General features: G+C 32.2%; 1 long non-coding RNA gene across 1 annotated transcript; it reads right to left on the bottom strand.

Annotated features, from left to right (window-relative positions):
* Positions 1–2,477: 2,477 nt before the first annotated feature.
* Positions 2,478–13,199, bottom strand: LOC127700659 (uncharacterized). Its single transcript, XR_007981678.1, has 4 exons — positions 13,060–13,199; positions 10,894–11,032; positions 7,475–7,603; positions 2,478–6,337 (listed from the first exon to the last, which is right to left on the bottom strand). It is a non-coding gene; the product is annotated as an uncharacterized LOC127700659 (long non-coding RNA).
* Between the last annotated feature and the right edge of the window lie 11,560 nt (positions 13,200–24,759).

Below are 24,759 nucleotides of genomic sequence, written 5' to 3'. Positions count from 1 at the left end.
AAGAAAAAAAAGGAAAAAATAATCCCCCCCCCGAATTTTTTGAACCCCCTTATGATTCATCACCCCCAAACTCAATCCCAGCCTTCCCTTTGTGGTATGGTACCTTCAGTACAATTTCAGAGAGATCCATACACTTGAACACAAGTTATTGTCTGGAAACTAGAAAAATGCTTGTTTTTTTGCCCCTTTTTGGCCCCTAATTCCTAAACGTTTAGGGCAATACCCCCAAACTCAAACCCAGCTTTGCCTTAGTGACATGGAACCTTGTAGTACAATTTCATAAAGATCCATACACTTACACACAAGTTATTGTCCTGAAACTAGAAAAATGCTTGTTTTTTGCCCCTTTTTTGCCCCTAATTCCTAAAGTTTTGAGGCAATTACCCCAAAAAATCAATCCCAGCCTTCCCTTTGTGGTATGGTACCTTGCAGTACAATTTCAGAGAGATCCATACACTTGAACACAAGTTATTGTCTGGAAACTAGAAAAATGCTTATTTTTGGACTCTTTTTGGCCCCTTATTCCTAAACGTTTTGGGCAATTACCACCAAACTCAATTCCAGCTTTTCCTTTGTGATATGGAACCTTGTAGTACAATTTCAGAAAGATCCATACACTTACACACAAGTTAGTGTCATGAAACTAGAAAAATGCTTGTTTTTTGCCCCTTTTTTGGTCCCTAATTCCTAAAATTTTGAGGCAATTTACCCCAAAATCAATCCCAGCATTCCCTTTGTGATATGGAACCTCGTGGTACAATGTCAGAGAGATCAATACACTAACACACAAGTTATGTCTGGAAGTTACAAAAATGTTTATTTTTGGCCCCTAATTCCTTAACTGTTGGTACCATAACCCCCAAAATCAATCCCAACTTTCCTTTTGTGGTATTGAACCTTATGGTAAAATTTCATAGAATTCCATTCACTTAAACTAAAGTTAGAGTGCGAAAACCAATGTGTCTTCGGACGACGACGACGCCAACGTCATACCAATATACGACTGCAAAATTTTTTTGCGGTCGTATAAAAATTACTTGAACAATGACATCATTGATATTTTTAGAAGAAAAATGAAAAATTTAGCAATTTTTCCATTTGTAAAGGGGCATAACTCTAGAACAGTAAAAATGACGCCACCAAAATTCAAACTTGATCTGTGTATTGTGGTAATAAGCATTGTGTATAAGTTTCATAACATTTGGTCGAGGCAAACTTAAGTTAGAGAACTGAAATGAAAATTTTTTCAATTTTTCCATTTATTAAGGGCATAACTCTAGAACTGTTAAAGTGACACCACCAAAATTCAAACTTGATCTGTGTTTTGTGGTAATAAGCATTGTGTATAAGTTTGATAACATTTGGTTGAGGCAAACTCAAGTTAGAGAACGGAAACCAATTTTGCGACATACAGGCGTACGTTCGTACGGACAGACGGACAAGGGTAAAACTTAATGCCCCCTCCACTTCGGCGGGGGAATAAAAATCAGTCTTTGTACCAAACTGTTGCTACATCAGAGACAAATTATTGAATTATATCTCTCTGACTGCATGCATAGCAACGAAGAATTCATAAATTTTGAATTTGATTAGAGTGATGAGGACAATAGTAGCAACATGATACTTATACCAGTACTTAGATCTTCCCAAAAAAGATTACAAAGTACTACATAAAAGATTTTCTTATGCAATTTGTTTGCAAAAATGATTCTGAATGGACAATATCATCATATTCTGATTGGATAAAATCCACAGCAATCATTGATTTGGTGACAATAGTTTAGCAATTTCAACAGGAATGTTATAACATGTATTTTAATACTTGACAATGTCAATTCTTAGATTTTATAGTTGCAAATTCAAATTGCAACAATAAAATTAAAAATTCTTTTATGCATGTTAAATCAAAGTGCTTGTAAGTACTGAAGGTCTAGATTTGTTTTAGTTTTGTATTGAAGAGTTGAAATTTTAATACTACATAGCAGTAAGCAAGGAAACATATTTGCAAGGTTTCGAACTGAGTTACCTCCCTCTGTCTATAATGTAGTTAGAAAAATATAGATACATTAGATCAAATATTAAATAAGAAAGTGAATTTAGAAAGGTAGAAATGTTTTCTGCTATCTCAATACTAAAACCATACATGTGCACAACAAGCTTTTTTAATGAATTTATTATTATGATATCATTTTCAATATTCTAGAAAGTGTGCCTGTAGAACATAAAACAAAGCTTATAAATAAATTCTTGAATTCAAACAATACAGTCTTAGATTGATATATATATTTGTCAATTCAAGCATATTTTTTTTAATCTTAGTGTATTTTTAAGTTATCATATATAGACTAACTTACTGAGTGTAAAAGAAAAATAGAAAAGATGGAAAACTAACTTCACATATTCTGATATGTATATAAGGTAACAAGATAAAAGGAGGTAATTTGCTAAACAGAATGAGGATTAAAAATAATGCAATGAATGTTAACATCTTTTCATCAATTTATCATCATTTACTTGAAATATTTACTATACAGTAATCATAAACAAAATAAGATACAAATAAAACACTACAATTTTTCTAGAGAAACATATATTCCTTGCATTTCCTTCTATATCTACTTTAAAAGTCCATGTAAAAGAAACATTAGCTAATGCAAGAGCTCAATAATAAAAAAATAATTAACTTGTGACTATGTGACAGTGAAAAATCACTCATGCATGTAATATAGGTCTGATATTTAAATAGTTTCATTTTGAGGCACCTTTTCTATGTCAATATTATTTGCCAGTGAATTCTTAATATGATTAAATATAGCAAAATGCTGTATATTGATTTGTATGATAAAATCTATGACATATATTCCTATTTCCCACATATTATTTAATCAATAAAGCTACCCAAAAAAATTTCAGGTGAATATAGTCATTGCTTTGTCTGTCTATTAATAAATAGATTATGGTTCCTGGATAGTAGCTTCAGTTTCCTTTGCTTGATTGGAATGATTAAAGATTAAAGACAAATCAAGGTATGGGCAAGAAGTCTTTTCATTTTGGGAAGTTCAAGATCACTGTTACTTAAAGTGATTTTTTTTTATTAAAACGGTTTACACATAGTAACAAATTTACACTGACAGAAGACATAGGGAAGGGGAAGAAGTCTATTGATTGTTGGGGTCAAAAGGTCAAAGTTTGAGGTTACTGTTACTAATAATAGATTAATGGATAATGTTTTTAGACATAACTTGAGTTTCCCTTGCTTAATAGGAAAGAATCTTGATACAGATTGACAACAAAGGGAAGAAGAAGAATCTATTGGTTTTGGTTAACAGGTTTAAGTTCAAGGTTACTGCTACTTAAAATAGAATATTTTCTAAAAATGGTTTCTGGATGGTAACTTGAGTTTTCCTCTCCTGATAAAAAGAAACTTGAACGTGTTCATGGAAGACATAGGGAAGGGAAAGTGCCTATTGATTTAGGGGTCAATAGCAAAAAGTTAAAGGTCATGGTTCCTAAATATAAAGAAAGGATTTCTTGAAAATTGTATGCAGACAATATATTTATTACAATTTTTTTATTTTCTCTCTATAAATGTGCAGTTCAGGAAAAAGTGTTGGCAGTGCCAACTCTTCACTTGTTTTTTCATGTTATGCTTGACTATAATCAGTGATGAAATCAAGAAACTTCAATAGGTATTGTAAAAGAAATATATGATGGGTTAGCATTCATGTTTAGGATGCAAATTGATTTTCTTGTAACAAGCTAAGAGATTATACCAATGGCTGCACAAATTTAACATCAACAAGTTATTTTATATGGTCACAATTTAACAAAAATAAATAACTATAAATATTTCTTTACACAAAATATATATATATGAAACAAATCTATTCATATCTAATGTTGCTTATAAATATTGTATACAATCTGTAAATGGCTTGTTAACAGTATTTAGTACACCAATAGATATAAAATTAGTCTAACCAAACTAATAATAATATAAGTAAAGCAGTTTTCAAAGCAAACACTGCCTTAGTTTTGCAACTATATTGAATGAACAAATCATCTACTGAAATATGATATGGCTCTCTCTTTTCATGAACTACTGTCTTTAAATATGTAGCATATAAAACATAGGATATGCCAAAACACATAATTAACAGTGCCTGGTAAATGGCAGAATGGTGGATTACTAGTTGCAGCCTATTTATATAGATCCAGTGTATCAGGTGGACAAAACTTATTCGGCAGAAAATTTGGAAAAAGACAAAATATCATTGATCTATCACATGTAGTTCCTATCAAATCGACTTAAGCAGAAAACTTAACATTGAAAATCGATAATTAATTGAAAGTTGCTGGACCATGACCTAGGTGGCAGGGCCTCGAAATATTTGTCAAACTGATATGTTTTAATTGTAATGCAACTTTATACAAAGTATCATTGATGTATCAGAAGTAGTTCCTATTAAACTGACTTAAGCAGAAACTTAGATTATTGGCGCATCTGTCGTCGCCACAAAAGCCCCCGCAAAAGCAACACCTATAGCTATGTCACAGGCAAGACAAAAAATGCTTGTCCATCAAAAAAGTAATTCTTTATGCAAATGTTTGAACCCCTTAAAAAAACAAAAGCCAACAATTGTAAAAAAAATTTTTGTCAAGTTGTAAATAAAACACATAACTTTTCAAGCATACAATATATACCATGTGAAAGTTAATAAAAAAAATTGGAATCAAATCATATCACCAAATATGATGTATGCACTTTTTTTTACTTTATTTCTAAATATATATGTAGCTACTTAAAATATGTTTACTTTTCATTAAAAATCACATTCAAAGGCAAGTAGAACTCACAATAAATGAGCATATATACAAATGATTGCTTTTAAATTTTTATTACAGTACAATATGAAAAAATCTGATTGTCAGTAGTCCCTGAGATCTTAGGAGTTAAATTTGGAACTATGATAGTTTTCTAAAGGTAATGAAAAATCAAATTAATTTTGAAAAAAGGCTTTCTTCTTCCTAATCTAAACATCATTGATTTTCCTGTGGAGAAGGGATTGTATATATGACTTCTGTCCTATTTCGCAATTCAGAAAATGAAAGAAGAAAGCATATTATGGTATGTTTCCTTATTTTTTTTTGAAAAGAGAAATGAATAGTGAAGTACTTCTTTATCAATAATCATGTACATTAAAAAGAAACAAATTGTGTTTCTTTTAATGTCTGCTGTTCAAACTGTTAAATATGCTGAATGTTACATTATCAAAAGCATTTGTTATAGCAGATAATATGGTTTTAATTAAAATATATTTGTTTGCAGAAAGTAGCACATGTTGACATAAAAAGCAATTTTATAGGGACATTTAAGGGTTTGTAATGGGGGTACCTTCATGTTGAATAACGGTAAAAAATCTTGCCAAATGCATTAATGGTAATTTTTGGAGCATGACAATAAAGGTACATTTTAGATATGACGATAAATTTTTTTACTGATTTTGATGAATCACGTTAATTTTTTTTCCAAATATAACGGTAACAGATAATTATTTGAGACCTCTAATGAATCACAATAAGGATATTTTGACAAATGACGATAAAAATTTAACTAATTTGACATTAACGGTAGCCAAAAATGACAGTATGACGCCTGACGGTAAAGGATATTCCTACCCTCACATATGCACCGCTCTTCACTGGTATGACTACCTTGTATCTCCTGCAGCTAATATTGCAAAAAATAGGCAATTTTAATATCTAACAAATGTGAAAATGTATTTGTTAAACACAAACCATATCAAAGAAATCAGTATCTGGCAAGATCAACTAAAGATGAAACAAATGAGAAAAAAATATTTCCATATATTATCATATTTAGCAAGTCAGATGTTAAACAACAAAACATTTTCAACTATGTGTCATAAAAAAATTGAAAGACATAAACAATATATGTTAAATACAGTGGAATATCTATTAAAAAAAAAAACCCAAAAAAATATGGACTTATAAAGTACATCTTTTAGTACAAGGGGTGTTAATTCAATGATGTGGAACTCTAAATAACAAGAATGGTCCTGTAACCAAAAAGAATTTTGATGTCCCCTAAGTGTTTGAGAAAAGGAAAACCTACAACGAAAACAGATTTTGATGTCCTCTACTTGTTTGAGAAAACGAAAAACCTACAATATCAATATTTAGTGTACAAGAGTCCAAAAATAGAACCAAACCATATCAAACACCCTATCACAACAGTAATCTGTATTAAAAACTTTGTTCTTTCTGATGATGTCACAGATCTACTTAGGTCTCCTCTCATATAGAATTTACCAACCTGAAATATCAGAAAATATTATTATTCCTCTAGACCATGGTACAAAATAATGTATATACCAAAGATTTCATAAATATTTAGTTAGTTGACTAATTGTATCACTCTATTAGTCCGAACTTAAACTTTCTTCTTTTTTTTTTAAATAAATGTCCATAAAATCAAGTTAACCGGTATATCATACAGGTTTTTACTAACACTACGAATTTACCTGCTCAGGTTTGGAATTAAAACTTTTAGCACATGGTATAGGTCAAGGAACTTATATTGCATTGACCTAATCCATCAGACAATTATATTAAATAAATGGAGAATGTGTCTATGGGCCACAGATGCCCCCATTTGTAAAATGCATGAGTCAACTTCCACATACAGATGCAGGATTCACGTAGTTTGGACCGTTTTGAGATTATAAGCATTGTGTATAAGTTTCATAACATTTGGTTGAGGCAAACTAAAGTTAGAGAACGAAAACGACAGATTTAGCAATTTTGCTATTTAAAAAGAGGCATAACTCAATAATGGTAAAAGTGACACCACCCAATTTCAAACTTGATCTATGTTTTGTCGTAATAAGCATTGTGTATAAGTTTTATAACATCTGGTTAGGGCAAACTAAAGTAAGAGAACGGAAACCCACTCCAATTTTGGGGACGTACAGGATGGACGGACGGGACAGACGGGACAGACGGGACAGATGGACGGACAAAGGTAACACTTACTGCCCCTTCCGCTAAGGCGGGGGCATAAAAATACCACATCAAACATGTCAAGTTCTGTTATGTTCCAGGTGGCAAAGTTTTACAGAGATAACAACATGAACAACAGACATGGGCATTTTTGTTATTTAAGACTCGTCTAGCATTGTTTAGTTTGAAGTGAAATAATCCATCTTTTCCATCTCATATAATTAATCAGAGATCAGACGGAGATTAGCTGAATATAGTTAGTAACATTATTCAGGTTGGCTTTTCTCACTGAAATAAAAATGGAGTCTGACAAAAATATCTTTTTTTTACATATGATATGTTTTTATATTTTCGTAGTAAAGTATTCTTTTTGACAGGAATCAAGTACCATCATGACCATATAATACATGTACTTCAAGCTTACCTGATATGAAAAGTACTTCAATCTTACCTGATATGAAAAGTACAATGCAATGAGACCAACTGGAAAGAAACAGAAGACTGAAGCTAAAATAGACCCAAATTTATAATCCTTTGGTTGTCGTCTAACAAAGGCAACTGTTGGAGCTAATCCAGGACCCTGTACAAATAAAAAAGAGGTGTGAATATGAAATGCACTATTTTTCTTTAAAAAGTGAAGATACACAGTATCGAATAATGTTGTATTAATGTACAACTTACTTATTTTAAGTACTAAGTTCTGTAGTATATATGTAGGACTCTAAAAGTGCGATTGGGATGCTAAAGGCGATGGTCACACTAAAGTGCAATGGTCTACGAAAAAGTGCAATTGTTTGATACGCTAAAGTGAGATGGTCTGTGCTATTCAATGGCACACCCTTAAGTCCAATGCCTCAATACTCTAAAGTACATTTTTCCCCAAAAGTGCTACATTAAACAAGCCATTTGTACAAACAAAAATGGGCATGCCAGAAAACAAGAATGTTTGCCCACATGAAGGATTTTTATTAGACCAGAAAACAAAGAGAGAAACAAATAATCCCATTCCGGAACAATTTTTGGACAATGCTGGAAGTAATGTATACTAATTTTTGCTTGTTGAACGACAATGGTCTGATTTATAAACAAAACAATAAACAAAGAAACTGTTGACACAGAGATATGTCTAGCCTGTTGGCATAAATGTCAGAAAAAAAACAATCTGATGGACAGCAATATTGCTAACTATTTCAAAGTGGCTGGACCAACTAGTGGGTAGGGCCTCCAAATGGTTGACAAACTGAGATGTACAGACAGCAATGTAACTTTATAGAAAATATTGTCTATTGTAATAATTAAGTAGTTCCTATTAAACTAACTTAATCAGAACACTTAATATTGAAAATTGTTAATTGATTGAAAGTCACTGGACCATGACCTAGGGAGCAGGACCTTGAAATAGTTGTCAAACTGATATGTACTGATAGTAATGCAACTTTATAGAATATATCATTGATCTATTGCAAGTAGTTCATATCTAGAAAACTTATCATTGAAAATTGCTAATTAATTGAAAGTCACTGAACCATGTACATGTCCTAGGGGCAGGGCCTCCAAATTGTCATCAAACTGATATGTACTGATAGCAATGCAAATTCACACAAAATATCATCTATCTATCACCAGTAGTTCCTGTCAATCTAACTTAAGCAGAAAACTTAACATTGAAAATGGCTAATTAATTCAAAGTCACTGGACCATGGCCTAGGGGGCAGGGCCTCAAAAGAGTCATCAAACTGATATGTAATGATAGCAATGCAAATTCACACAAAATATCATCTATCTATCACCAGTAGTTCCTGTCAATCTAGCTTAAGCAGAAAACTTAACATTGAAAATTGCTAATTAATTGAAAACCACTGGACCGTGGCCAAGGGGGAGGGCCTCAAAATAGTCTTCAAACTGATATGTACTGATAGTAATGTAACTTCGTATAAAATATCATTAATCTATCACAAGTAGTTCCTACCAATCTAACTTAAGCAGAAAACTTAACATTTAAAATTGTTAATTAATTCAAAGTCACTGGACCATGGCCTAGGGGCAGGGCCTCAAAAGAGTCATCAAACTGATATGTACTGATAGTATTGCAACTTCATAAAAAATATCATTGATCTATCACAAGTAGTTCCTATCAAACCAACTTAAGCATAAAATTAACAATTGTTGACACCGTCACCGCAGCCGACACTGCAGCACCAGAAAAACAATCCCTATGTCTTGCTTTCGGTGACTTTCTCGCAAGGCGAGACAAAAACTAAAAGGAACACAGCAACAAATGAAAACCATTTCCTGATCTCCATTCCTGATACACCATCACACTTTAGCGTGCTATACCATCACACTTTAGTGTGTTATACTATCAGAGTTTAGCGTGCTATACCATCACACTTTAGTGTGTTATACTATCCGAGTTTAGTGTGTCATACCATCGCATTTAAAAAAAAAAACAACCATCATTTAGCGTTTGACACCATCACACTTTAGCCTAGACCCTTGAGCGTGACCATCGCACTTCAGAGAACTATCGCACTTTAGAGAACTATCGCACTTTAAAGTCCTACATATATATATTGTCAATCATTTGTGCTGTAGAAACTTTATTATTCTCTAGTCTTATTTTTTTTTCTCCAGTTTGAACTCATTTGCATAAGGTCAATTCTATCTGATGCAGCTCAGATGTAATCAGCATCCTATCTGTAAACTAATGTTTCTTGTTAAAAACTAATATATTACAATATTTCTCATCATAACTTTTATTGTATTTAATGTTGTTTTAGACAATCAAATATGTATATTTAAATTCAAGAAAGTTCATACAACTTTATACAGCAAGGGCTACAAGTGTTAAATCTATTTCAGTGAAAAGGATTTTTTAATCTTTCAATGGTCTGACAATTTAAATACAAAAATCTACAAAATACTGCCGATTTCAAATTAATTCTATATTGTGACTTCATGTAACCTCTTAGTAGTATTGTTTTTTTGTTATCTAGACGAACAGTATGAATACTGACTACAAAGCAAGCGCGTTTGACCAGGCTTTCAAATTATGTGCTGTAGTTTATTTCCTTGTTCAAGTTGGTGGTAATCCTGTTGGTAACTACACTGTGCAGGTTTTTAATCGTATATTTTACTTTTATGACATTTAGTCTAGATAGGCAAAAGAGAAAGTTTGTGTGCAGATAAAACTTGTTTGACCAACCATTTATTTTTGAGCATGTACCAAGTCTGGCTATCTAGACCGTGTGTTGTTTATTGTTGTTGTGTTTGTTTGTATGTCTATTCTGTCTGGTGTAAACCTGTGTTGTTTTAATGTTTATCCAATATCTTTAGTAGTTCCTGTTATCCTATTGATGCATTAGTTTTCTCTAGGAAGTATAAGATTAGAAAATAGCTCTTCTACAACTTAAGTATTAAAGAAATAAAATGACAAGTAAACACTAATATGACACAATATTATCCCAACAAAATATTCCAGCAAAAAATCAAATTTTGTATCGATACAACATGTTTATATCATTTGATCTCAAGTGTTCGTGTGTTTTTGATAAGCTTTCACATTTAATTTTTTGAACGGAATACTTTTCCAGATTTTCCAGTGCAAAATATGAAATTTTAAAAGTCTGTCATACATAAATATTAGACGGAGAATTGGTGCTAAAAGACTTGGATTCAGTATATAAGGACTTCCCAATAGAATTTTCCTGTAAACAAGTCAGAAAATGGTTGGTCCTTTTTTTTTTTTTTTTTTTGATATGAACTTTTTCCTGTTTATGACTGTGATTTTTTAAGTATTTGATACTACATTGTTAAGCAAATTTCTTATTCCTTTTTTTAACATTTAATAATACAATGTAGTTTTTTCACCTTAGGATTCAATGGAGTAGATTCCTGCTGATCATTCATGGCTCCATAACCTTGATTTCGCATTTTGATTGAAGCTTTATCATCAGATCTTTAAAGGGGACAGTATTCTCTGAATGTTATTCATGCATCTACATGGTCTCTGGAAAATAAATAAATTCATTGAATCAAGATATCTAAAATCATGACATAAAAGATAAAGGCATTAGGAATTTTCTTTTTATGAGATATATCACTTTCAGTAAAACTAAACTATTCATTAAAATTGAATTTGAACTGTTGGAACAAAAACTAAGGTCCAAGTCAACTTCAACACAAGAACCAAGTTCTATTTTTTGGCATATTGTGCACTTTGCTTTGAAGAAGATTGAGACACAATGCCATTGTGCTTCCATTGGCAATAAAAACCTTTTTTCTTTTTTAAAGTTTCAGGATAATCTACCAACATCAGTTATCATATGGAAACAATTGAGTCTATGTATGGACAACATCTATAGGGAAAACAGCTTCATTTCACTATACTATTACATTTTTTTTCTTTGGTATATTTATGTTGTACATGTAGACACCTTGCCTACATCATGAATATAGAAGCTAGTTGTTATACTTGATTCTAAATGAAAAAACTACAGGCTATTTAAGCCTAGATTCAAGTTATAGCAGTGGGAACTCTAGTGACAAAATATTACCTTCCCTGTAAACATTGAAAACTAGATATATTCAAGCCTGATGTACATTTTAGCAAGGATGCTATCAATTATAAATTCAAAGGAAAAAGTTCTGGTAAATAGTAAAAATAGAAATAAGTTGAAATAAAGATAAAACTTCCATTTCCCTCCTTGTACAGCAAACAATGGGTACATCAGGCTATAGGAGCTTGATGTAAAATTAATTTTAAATGTTGCTATGGGAATAAATTCCTGGAATACCAACATCGATTTATTTTTCTACTTGCTGTATACCTCTCTGGACACAATGCTGGAACATGCTAATTATCTGTATATATATGCAGCTAGATCAGAGAAGTTCAGGGAAAAAATTTCAATGGAAACGATTGATATGCAGCAAAGATTAACTCTTTTGAAATTAAGTTACTAAGCAAATTCAAACAGACCTTGTCATGATATAAACATTGAATGTGAATAGGTCGAGAAGACTGCAAATACATGAACAAAAATCAAGAAGACCTTTTCTTAAAATTGTATAAAAAATAGTTAAAAGATACCTACTTTATTAAAATATTTTTCATTAATTTTTCAACCTGCACAGACAGCTAGACTTTTAAATAGTTATATTCACGAAAAGACAATATTTCTATATTGAATGTTCACGTGACAAGTACTTGAAAACTTGGATGTGAAAAATAAATATATTTTGGGAAATTGTAACATGCAAAGGACTTTGTGGAACACTCCAAAAATTGGTGATTTTGTATGTACACGATTTTCTCCAATATTTTTTTTTTATCAATATGCACATGATGCCCCTAACATGAATTTTCATTGAAAGTTTATATACATGTAAAAATCATCTTTCACAGCAAAGTATCATTTTAAGTTCAATTATGCTCTATATAGATTTAATCAATTATCTAACATTTCTATATCAGGGCAAAAAGATCAGTGTGAATCAACACAGGTAAAACAACTCAGGGTGCTAACAACAATCAGGGCAAAATGACCAAATTACCATGTGAGCTCAAGATTCAAGAATTTTTTTTTAATGTCAAAGCTCAACTTGGTGATATGTATTAATACATTTTTATTGGCTTTTAACAGTACTTCTTTTTTCCAATTAGTCCTTGTCACAACACACCTTATCAAGTTATGGCTATTTGTCTGCCATTACTGGACATCACAAAGGTTCCCGTAAAATTTTGACATCATAATAGAAAATATCTGATGCCATGATGGAAAAGTGATTATTGTATGACGTCAAAAGTTCAAGTTGCGCACATTCTCAGGTCAACCGGCGCAGATTTCCAAATAGCGATAAGGTGTACTGTATGTCCATACTGAAAAATTGATAAGCCAACTAGTGCTTAGAAAGCATAAAAACCTGGAATTTGTCTGTGACTTCTAAAATATAATTATTCCCCTTTTTGAACTACATGTTACGATGTAAAAACTGTAAAAACGGTAAAATGTTACTATTTATATGAATGTTTACCCATTTATGAGGATCTTCCCCAACCAGGTAAAGGCATCCTCCTGTCTGTGGTAAGGATTCATTAATAGTTAGGGTTAAAAATAGGTGTAGGGGTCATTTGGAGCAACCATGTCAAAGAAAATTGTGACATGAAGATATTTGCTTTCTGACTTCAAATTTTTCCGGTAAAATGCGGAAACTTGTCTATGGGTTAAGATTAGTTTAGTACAACTCTTTATGGAATGGGATACCCTAAACAGGTTGGGGACAACCTGCCAAATGGGGAGTAGATATTTTTCTAGTGCTAAAAATAACTTGCTTTCAATTTGTTGTATTGTTTGCTCTAAGTACGCTTTTTCCCAAAGCAGATCATGTGTAAATAAACTGATTTACGACTGCTTTCCTATTTTCGCTTAGAAACTAAATACATAAGGAACAGTCAAATATGCTAAAACACGTTAAATAAATCCGTAAACAGATCACTCAATAGCAATAATAAACCTGTTAACCCTAATTCGTTTCCAAAAATCTAAACAACCCTAGCTTGTTACGGGAAGAACAATGATCAAAAAAGGTCTTCTTTCCCAGATGTAAGGTAGTAAGGGTATATGAACAAAACAAAACAAAAACACATTGTTTTATCACTTTCTCAAAATGTAGTTTATATCGCGCTATTTTCAAAAAATAGAATAAAAATGTTGATACCACGTACGCTTGTTTTTAAGCTAGATGTTCAGGGAGCAAAGTTTTCTTATCTGAGAGGATGACATGTGAAACAGCACTGTAACAACAAATGGAAGTTTTTAACGACCTTGAACAGCACTGTTTATGGGTGTACAAGGATTTGTATAGTAAGGGAGCTACCATTTGATTTTTATGGGGGGGGGGGGGGGGGCTAGGATGAAAAATTGTGTCCTGCATTTTTTTAAGTTGTAATCTCGGTCCTGCCTTTTTTTTATTAGTTTATCCTGACTTTTTATACATAATTTGTCATCCTGCCTTTTTTTTTTTGCCAAGTTGCTCATCCTGCCTTTTTTTTTACTCAAAACTTCTGTCCTGCCTTTTTTTCAAATTTCAAATTTCATCCTAGCCCCCCCCCCATAAAAATCAAATGGTAGCTCACTAAGACTAGATTATTCAGGGTAAGACTACTTAGTAATCTATATAAATCATTGGTGTGTACATGAAAACTGAAATACTATATGTAAAGGGGCATTAGCTACGATTTGGACAAAACAATTAAAATGCGATTCTTTTTGTTTCAAGTATTAACAAAAGTGAAATCTTGAAATAATATTTCGTTATATTCAATGCAATTAGTTTGGCCCTTTGTCAAAACAGAGACGTATATATGTCTCTGGTCAAAATCAGCTCAAAACATCGCTAATGAATTAATTATACAAGTCAATAATTTAACCTACAGTTGAATCCGTAATCATAATTTTATGACCTTCAATTTAACCCCTTAACTGGAGATGGCCGGTTGGTAACACATGTACAAGCGGTGTTCAGCCATTAGGGACCGGTCATTATTTATCTCCAAGGGGGGGGGGGGGCGGCAAAATGTAAATTTGAAATGATAAAAAATGATTGACCCCCCTTTTCAAAATGTGTTAAAAAATTTAACCCCCCCTCTTTCAACTACATAAAAACTTTTGACACCCCCCTCCTCTTTTCTGATTATAATTGAAAGGTTTCAAATGATTCAATTATTATATGTTGCTAATATTCCTTTTAATACACATACACAGAGAATGCATTGAGGACGACATCTGATAGAAGAATACACTGATGTAAGGGACCGTTCAATATTTACCAGATGGATGGGCCGGTGCATTCTTAATATTATTTCATTAAAAAAGTTAATGCCCATCCTTTTAAATTCTACAAAAAAGTCCTTGCCCATCTAAAAAAAAACTATAAAAAGAGTCCTTGCCCATCTAAAAAAAAATATAAATAGAGTTCTTGCCCCCTCTAAAACTTAAAAGACAATCAAAAATGATTTAGGTTCTTTTTCTATTTTAATATTTGCATGTTTTATATGTCTGGAAATCAAAGAATAGACTTTGGTGTATAAATACAAAATTCAAAATGTGCTAGTTAATTCCACATATATATATATTTATGTGTGTATCAGAAACATACATTTTATTCATTTTAAAACCAGTATGAATATACATGTATAGATTTGATTTTATATGTGCAGCCTCAGATATATACAATATCACAATTAAATCTCAAGACATAAGTAATAGCATACTATATCAGCCAGCCTTTCATAGAGGCTTAAGAAGTGCTAACAATATTCATGCAAGTCATAAAACATATGAAGAAATATTAACCATACTATTAAACAATCTAATTAAAATTAAATCCTTTAATTGCTCCCGTTCTGATATGTCGCGCGTATCAGAACGGGAGCAATTAAAGGATTTAATTTTAATTAGATTGACTATTAAATGTACTTTAATATAAATAGTTTATATTTTTCTGAAATCTGAGGTCATCTTAAATTTGAAACAGTTTAATGTATCTCTTCTTACGTCCTTGTTCTATTAAATAATTGAGGGTCACCACTTTTTTCCCCTTTTGTGACCATAGGACATAAAGATTTATTCAAACTATTGTTAACAATCAAAAAAATATCAACTAACTATCCAATTTGTATACAATTTTCAAAATACCATATTATTTAAAAATAAAGGGAATAATTTAAATTAAGGGACAATAACTCTTAAGACAAGTAAACATATTACCATATGCTGAATTACCAATTATTTTCTTAATAATAGAGCATTCTTATATTTCAAATATACAATGTCCCTTTATCTATTCTACTTTTCAAGAAAGAAATTATGGTCTTTTTAAAGCAATTTAGGCAGACATGTTTTTGACTTTGATGCAGCTTTTTTTATCTATTAATTAAATCCCAAAGGCGGATTTAGGGGGCAGGGGGCCAGGGCCCCCCTTTTTGTGGGAAAAATTTAGTTTCTTATATAGGAAATCACTGAAGCATGACTGGAGCGGCCCCCCCCTCTTAGTTAGTCAGTGGGCCCCCTTTTATGAAAATTTCTGGATCCGCCACTGAATCCCTAAATTTGTCAGCAATACGTGTACACCAAACTACCCAACAACCTGGCATTCTGTAAGATCAATATATAAATGAGATGGCTGTAGAGTTTTATGAAAATCAAAGTTGATTTGGAAACGTTACACCAATTTTTAAAGACGACTATCTGAATTTAGCCTAAACTGAAAATTGTAGCTTCTTTTACCTATTTACTAAATCCATAAAAATGACAACAATAAACCAAAGTACCAAACAACCTGGTATTCTGTAAGATCAATATGTTAATGAGATAGTTGTTGTAGAGCTATATAAAAATCCAAGTTGATTTGAAACTTTATACCAATTTTTAAAGATGACTATCTGAATTTAGTCTAAATTGAACATTTAAGCTTTTTTTAACCTATTTTTTAAATCCATAAAAATAACAGCAATGCACCAAAACTACTAAACAACCTGGCATTCTGTAAGATCAACATATAAATGAGATAGCTGTAGAGTTATATGAAAATCTAAGTTGATATGAAAAAGTTATAAAAAAATTTAAAGGTGACTATCTGAATTTAGCCAAAACTGAAAATTGTGGCTTTTTTAACCTATTAACTAAATCCATAAAAATGACAGCAATAAACCAAAGTACCAAACAACCTGGCATTCTGTAAGATCAATATGTTAATGAGATAGCTGTAGAGTTATATGAAAATCCAAGTTGATTTGAAAATGTTATAAATTTTTTTAAAGATGACTATCTGGTATTAACCTAAACTGAAAATTTAAGCTTTTTTTTAACCTATTTATTAAATCCATAAAAATGACAGCAATACACTAAACTCCCAAACAACCTAGAATTCTGTAAAATCTATATATGAATGAGATAGGTGTAGAGTTTTATGAAAATCCAAGTTGAATTGAAAAAGTTATAAAAATTTTTAAAGGTGACTATCTGAATTTAGCCTAAACTGAAAAGTTGAGATTTTTTTTCTTACTTATTAATAAAATCCATAAATTTGACAGCAATACACCAAACTATCAAACAACCTTGTATTCTATAAGGTCAAAATACAATAGATAAGAAAATCCAAGTGGTTTTGAAAATTTATATAAACTTTTAAAAGTGACTATCTGAAATTAGTCCGAATAGAAAATTCTAGCTTTTGTATTCTTTAATTAAATCCTTAAAATTGACAGAAATTAACCAAGCTACCAGTTTGTTGAGACCATGTCTTTTATGTTTTGTGTGCCTGCAAAAGAAATTTCCTACACACTGATAAAATTGATAGCAAAATTTTTCCTATAAGATTAGTTCTGGCCCTTCCACTATACATGTAAAAAAAATCATTCATATATTTATTTATAGTGGAAATCTATATGAGGTATATTTAAATATGGAATAAAAATAAAAATAAAATGCTTTGAAAATGTCTTTCTAGAATATTTTTCTGTACACATAAAACAACAGTTTGTAAAATATATGAGTTCATCTTGAAAAATAAAAATGGTGTCACCTTCAAAAAGCAAAGTCTACTTTTGCTGTGGTGAAGCCAGGATTATGAAACCAATTTTATAGTCTCTATTCCTAGTTTCTTAGTTCTATAACATCATGGCTAAGAAAAACATAAGAAAAGTGACTTATTTTGCACATTTTTTGGTAATATTCATTAGTCACTTGACAATAAAATTCGTCAAAGAGTAAAGTGACTAGCTCTAGGTAGATCACTGATAGTGACAGTTTGATATTTGTGAAAGAGTCAAACTAGGAGACAAGTTAGCTCTGACTATACATGTATAGTCTATGGTCATGGTACATTGTATATGGCGATCAATGAATCTATGGCCAATAAACTCATGACCCCCCTACTAGATCAACCTGAAAAAGAATGACCCCCCCTCTATCAGATTCAATTTTTTTCATGACCCCCCCCTACTTTTTTGCCGCCCCCCCCCTGGAGATTAATAATGACCGGTCCCTTAACAGGAAAAGAATGTCAACATTGAAAGTGAAATAAGGTGAACCATTTCTTTGCCAGATTCGATTCACAAAAAAATATTCTTATACAGGTAAACACGACGATAAACGTTTATTTTAACCTATAACACGAAATCAAACAAATCTATAAAAGCCCAATTGCACGGGCTCGCTATCTATTTATATTTATATTTCTGTTTAAAGTCCGGTTTTATGCCGTCGGCAGTCATCGGAGGTCACGTACCTCGATTGTTAATTGGAAGGCGTCACGTCTAGACTAAAATACACACGAAACGCTGAAACGGCATATTATCGAGTCCTTGTATTGTTAATTGCTAATTGTTATTTTAGACTATTTATAATTTAGATACTATACGTTTTAGTATCTTATGACTGAAATCATGAGAATTTGAGTCAAATCGGTGACACGAATTTGACAGTTGACGCTCCTTTAAAAAGCAATACATACGAGATTGTTAATTTATCTAGATGCATTATTGTAGTAACACGAAGCATAGAAATTAAGAACTTGCAGTCATCCGACATCCTGATTGTTCGTCTGATCACATCCGCTATACTGAAATTCCAAATTTTAACATTTTCATAAATGACTTCTTTTTCAGAAGATAAATTATTCGTATGTAAGAAACGTTAAATAGTGGAAAACATATGGTCTATGCGATTTTTTATGCCCCACCTACGATATTAGAAGGGGCATTATGTTTCTGGTCTGTGCGTCCGTTCGTTCGTCCGTCCGTCCGTCCGTCTGTCCCGCTTCAGGTTAAAGGTTTTGGTCAAGGTAGTTTTTTATCAAGTTGAAGTCCAATCAACTTGAAACTTAGTACAAATGTTCCTTATGATATGATCTTTCTCATTTTAATGCCAAATTAGAGTTTTGACCCCAATTAACGGTCCCCTGAACATAGAAAATGATAGTGCGAGTAGGGCATCCGTGTACTATGGACACCGATTCTTGTTGTTTTTGTTTTGGGTTGTTTTTTTGTTTGTTTTTTTTCTACATAGTCGTTTACAGGATTTTGAGCGGGAAATAAATGCCTTTTGATTTTTTTTTAAATGGATTTGCGTGCATGATTATCATAACTACTTGTATATCCCCCTTCTGCTAAATATTTTGCACAACGAGCTACTTGAAATTTTTACTACCGGAAAATACACTCCTAAATTATTCCGGGTCATGTAACATTTCCAATTTCATTAACGCAATATTTCCTTATTCTATCGTGACATAATATTTTTTTTTATCTTACATTATAAGTTTCAAAATAAATTGAAATAAAGATAATTTCGGAATGTGTAATATTTCAAATTTTATTATGACATAATAAATAATTTTTTTTTATCTTAAATTAAAATTTTCAAGATAAATTAAAATATATTATGAAGAATGTCGGAATGTACAGCGTCAAGCCACTACTAGCTGTAGTTTAATTTCATGTGTAGTTAAATGCAACAAAAATCCCCATAATTCGCCACACGATCTCAACATCTTGCCAGAAACCATAACCACAACATTTTATTTGAACTTTCTGACTTATTGCTAAAACGACCTTTTTTAATTTTGTTTCTGTGGTAAACTTGATTACACATAGGATAATCAACGAAATAAATTTTAGAAACACATATTGTATTGGCACAATATGATTTGCGTGGTTGATTAACAAATCAGTTACGAATGCTGGTCAGCAGGAGCAGTGGGGTTATTCCCGATTGTCCCATTATTAATTATTGCAAGAGCATACTAGCAGTTGATATCAAATTTATAAATGTAAATATGAAATGATGAATAAATCATCAGTAAAAGTGTAATTTTGATTTATTTTGAAGTTATTAAAGATATATATATACAATGTTACAATGTTAAATTTATTTATAAAACAAAAACCATTAACGTAATTTTCAATTTCAATAAAGTTTATGTGAGTATGGCTTTAATTTCAGGTATTGCACAATATTGCGATTTATAGCCAATGATTTCCATTTTCATTTATCCATGACATGATATTCTCCAGTTTTATGATTTTATTAACAAATGCCATAGGAAAAATTATTTTTGTTCTCATTGTATATGTAATATAGGCAGTGGCTATTCTTCCGGTTAGCCGGAAAAATAGTAAAAAAATGTCTATTCTTCCGGCCATCCGGAATAACAGCTTTTCTCTGCTATTATTCTATAATTCCGGCCATACATAACAATCAAGGATTTGTATAGTAAGTACTATACTAATACTTGTAACAATGAATAATGAATATGATTTTGGTTAAGTGGTTATTGTAGCATCCAATGGAGAATGTATAGTGGCAAGAAATTTTTCTCTCATACAATCACTGAGATTTGGAACTATTCATTTTTTGCACGTTATTCGCGCGGACGTTACTGAGTATATATAAACTCAAGATAAAACGTTCTGGAAAAAAGTAATAATGAAAAAATTAAAATAAAAAAAGAATTGTCATTGGAATAAACTCCTCAAGTACCAACTTTGATTGATTTTCCTACTGGCTGTTCTATGTAACATGCCAATTCACTGTAAACAGCTTGTCAGATGAGATCAGAAGAAGAATATTAACATTAACTGATATGCAGCAAATTGATTTTTGAATTAGTCACTTGGAAAAAATTGTGCAAAAAAGTTTCCATTCACTATAACAAATCAAGATGCAAATAAATTTATTTCATAGTATACAGAATAATCAGATTTTTTTATTCTAAAGGGGGCCAAAATGCCTCTCCTCTTTTTATGTTCTATCTATGAATTTCGTGCAAGGTTAGGAGTCGGGCCACAGATTTATGGCTTCAATGGACATCTCTGATTCCTAAAGGAGATCATGAATTTATCATTTCCTTGAAGTTTAGTTCCAATGAAGTCGTCATTTGATTTTGCACGATTTTTTATCTAAAATGTTCGTTGATTTTTAACACATGGAAAATAAGAGAAAAGAGTAGGCACAGGTTACATAACTGACCCCAAAGTAAGATTGTGTTTATGATAGCAAAAACATAATATTTTTTTTCATTGAGAAAATAAATTAAAACAGAATAAAAAAATACAAAAGGCTCTCAAGAGCCTGAATCGCTCACCTGTAATTTTTTGCTTAAATCTTTCATCAATGATTATTTTTGCTCTTCAATATATATCAATGAGTGTCTTAAAAATGCCATTTAAATGTTCTTTGTATCTGTCATATTTTCTTCAAAAGCAAAAAAAGGTATTTTACCCCTATGTTCCATTTTAGCCATAGTGGCTATGTTTCTTGACGTACAAGGAAATAAAATACAAAATTTATTCTAGTTACTCTGAAACTCATTCAGCCCAAGTTCGGCTGAAATTGATTCAGCAGTTTTAAAGGAGAAGATTTTTTAAAGTAAGCAATCTAGATGAACAAATTGTGAATGATTGTCTTTAAAAGGCAATAACTCCTTAAGGGCAATTTGGTCATATGAAACTTATTTGTAGATCTTACTTTGCTGAACATTTTTGCTGTTTAGTTTATCTTTATCTATAATAATATTCAAGAAATAACCGAAATCAGCAAAATTTCCTTAAAATCATCAATTCAGGGGCAATTACCTAAAAATCAGATACCTGATTTGACTGATAATTTCAGGGCAGGTAGAACTTGACCTTATGAATACTTTAACTTCTGTCTGATTTGCTCTAAATGCTTAAGGTTTTGAGATATACGTCAAAAACTGCATTTTACCCTATGTTTTATTTTTAGCCATGGCGGCCATGTTTTTTGAGGAAACAGAAAATAAAACGCAAACTTTATTCTATAAATTCTATAACCTAAGAATCATTCAGCTTAAGTTTGTTTTGATTTGGTTCAGTAGTTTCAGAGGAGAAGATTTTTTAAAGTTAGAAAACATGATAAGCAAATTGTGTAAAATTGTCTTTAAAGGGCAATAACTCCTTAAGGGGTCAATTGACAAATTTTGTCGTATCAACTTATTTGTAGATCTTACTTTGCTGAACATTTTTCAGTTTACAGTTTATCTTTATCTATAATAATATTAAAGATAATAACCAAAAACTGCAAAATTTCCTTATAATTACCAATTTAGTGGCAGCAACCCAACAATGGGTTGTTAGATTCATCTGAAAATTTCAGGGCTGATAGAACTTGACCTGGATAATGCACAGATATACACTGCACAGTTCAAATCCACTTTTGTCTTACAATTCAGACTTTTCAACTTTGTACAATTTAATCGTTTCGAAATATGAAAAAAATAAAGATTGCAAAAATGTTAGTGAAAAAAATGAAGTCCTGTTAATGTGTATTGGGACTTAATTTATTATAATGCGGATCATGTACCGATACAGGAAAAACAAATAAGATGCAAATCAATAGACTTCGTTCACTTTAAAATACAGTTTAAAAAATAAGGGGGTATGTAATTAAATGTTAAACATGACTCGTTTTTTCCTTTTTAGCTTTTTTCAATATATAACGCAATCATAGGTTTGAACGTTGTTTTCAATTTAGACTTGTTTATATTTTTTCGTTTGGGCTTGTATTATATTTTCCTTCGGGTTTATATGATCCGTTCATCATATTTCTTATATTTCGACTCTTCAAAATTCAAGAGTCTATCCCAAATTGAGGTAAATTATATGGCCTTCCAAATACCGTTTCGATCCCTAACATCACTGAAGAGACATTAATTGTCGAAATCCGGATATGGTGTACTAATTTTTGCACCTTTTGTTTGCGGTATACTATCTTTTCCGCAAGTTTATTGTTTTCTGTTTGGTATTAAATTTATAAATTTTAAAAGATCCATTTTGTAACATCTTGTGATCCGTTTATTTGGCAATCGCCAATGGCAGTCAGCAGGGTTTAAGAACATCTGTTGTTCGACCTGTTAGTCAAATGCGTTTTGTTAAAATATACTTTTTCACTTTTTTGGTCTTTTGGAAAATGTTGTTTGTGCTGTATTTAGACCCCTCTATCAAGAAATTTGTTTTGCATGCACACGTATAAAAATTGCGGTTTTTATCCAACGCAATCATAGGTTTGAACGTTGTTTTCAATTTAGACTTGTATATATATATATATATATGTGTGTGTGTAGATACACATTAATGTATAACCAATAAAACTTAAAGTTATGATTTCTTATGAACCGATTTTGCAGCACATCAAATAAAACTAAAACTGTATAAATGAAAAGAGATGTGTGGTATTAACCAATGAGACAGTAACCCAAAGAAAAGAAAAAATGACCAAAGGCACCAAGAAGGCAACATACAATTTTCAATAATAGACAGGTGTCAACAAAATATACATGTAGTATCAAGCTCTTAATCTAACGTATCGATATACAACCGTCAATAAATTTAACAGAAACGATAAAATAACGTGACCATTACTCTTCTCCTTCTTCCGGTAAGGAGTTGACCTCATACTAAAGTGATTTACTTACTCCGCTTGGTAAAACAGGAGGCTTCTCCATTGAATAAAAGTAAATATTAACCAAATAATTAAAACTATTTACACCGTACAAATTGGCAAGTTGATGTCTAGTAAGGCTGCATCTGGGTCCAGGGCACACTGGCTAATCTGGCCCTGAACTCTTCAAGTGTTTGTGAAGCTGCTACTGTGTCTGGCAGTAGGTTCCAGTCTCTTATAGAGGGCGGGAAAAAAGAGTTGTTGTAAACTTCCTTTGTTTCTCTGATCTGTCTGGTTCTATGGCCACCCCTTGTTCTGCTGTCCCCAGGTGTGTAGTAGATAGCTGGTTGTATCTCCACTAGTTGGTTCTGGATCTTGTAGCAAAGGAAAAGTCGCTGGTTCATTCGTCTTTGCTGTAGGGTATCCCACTTGAGTTGGTCTAATAGTCCAGTGACACAGCTTGGGGAAGTGTCGGTGTACTGTTAGTATACAAAACGTGCTGGTTTGCGCTGTACCCGTTCGAGGTCTTTGATCAAGGTGGTTTGATGGGGGTCCCACACTGTGGCAGCGTACTCGATCGATGGTCTGATCAGTGCACAATAGGCAGCTGTGTTTTTGACAGATGGCTTACAACGGCCAAGGTTCCTGCGGAGAAAACCTAGGGTCCTGGTTGCTTTTCCGGTGGTGTTATTAATGTATATATTCCACTGTACCCTTGACTAATGGTAACTCCAAGGTATTTTACGCTATCAACAACTTCTAGTTGGTGTCCGTGCAAGGTGTAAGTTGTTTGCAGGGTGTGACGCTTGTTAGAGATCCTCATGACAGTGCAGTTTTTCTGGATGAAAACACATCTGCCACTTGTGTTCCCGTTCTTCCAGGGCAGTGAGGTCTCTCTGGAGAGTTGCTGCATCATCAGGATTTCTAATTTTCCCGTAAACCAGGCTATCGTCCGCAAACAATCTTACAACTGAAGATGTACAATCTGGCACGTCGTTGATATATATCAGGAATAGGAGAGGACCTAAGACTGTCCCTTGTGGAACTCCAGATAGAACATCTAAAGGGGTAAATGTATGTCCTTCTAGGACAACTGACTGGGTTCTGCTGCTCAGGAAGTCCATTATCCAGCTCAATGTTGTTCCTTTCACCCTATAATGTGCCATTTTCAAGAGCAAGCGTTGGTGTGGTACCTTGTCAAAGGCTTTTGAAAAATCCAGTAGAATGATGTCTGTCTGGTGGCCCTGGTCCATGTTTTTGCAATCTGGTTTAG

The sequence above is a fragment of the Mytilus californianus genome, unplaced genomic scaffold, assembly GCF_021869535.1.
Source record: "Mytilus californianus isolate M0D057914Y unplaced genomic scaffold, xbMytCali1.0.p SCAF_5, whole genome shotgun sequence".
NCBI classification, from domain to species: Eukaryota; Metazoa; Mollusca; class Bivalvia; order Mytilida; family Mytilidae; genus Mytilus; species Mytilus californianus.
The sequence above is the reverse complement of the archived record's forward strand: the minus strand, read 5'-3'. Positions and strand labels throughout refer to the sequence as shown.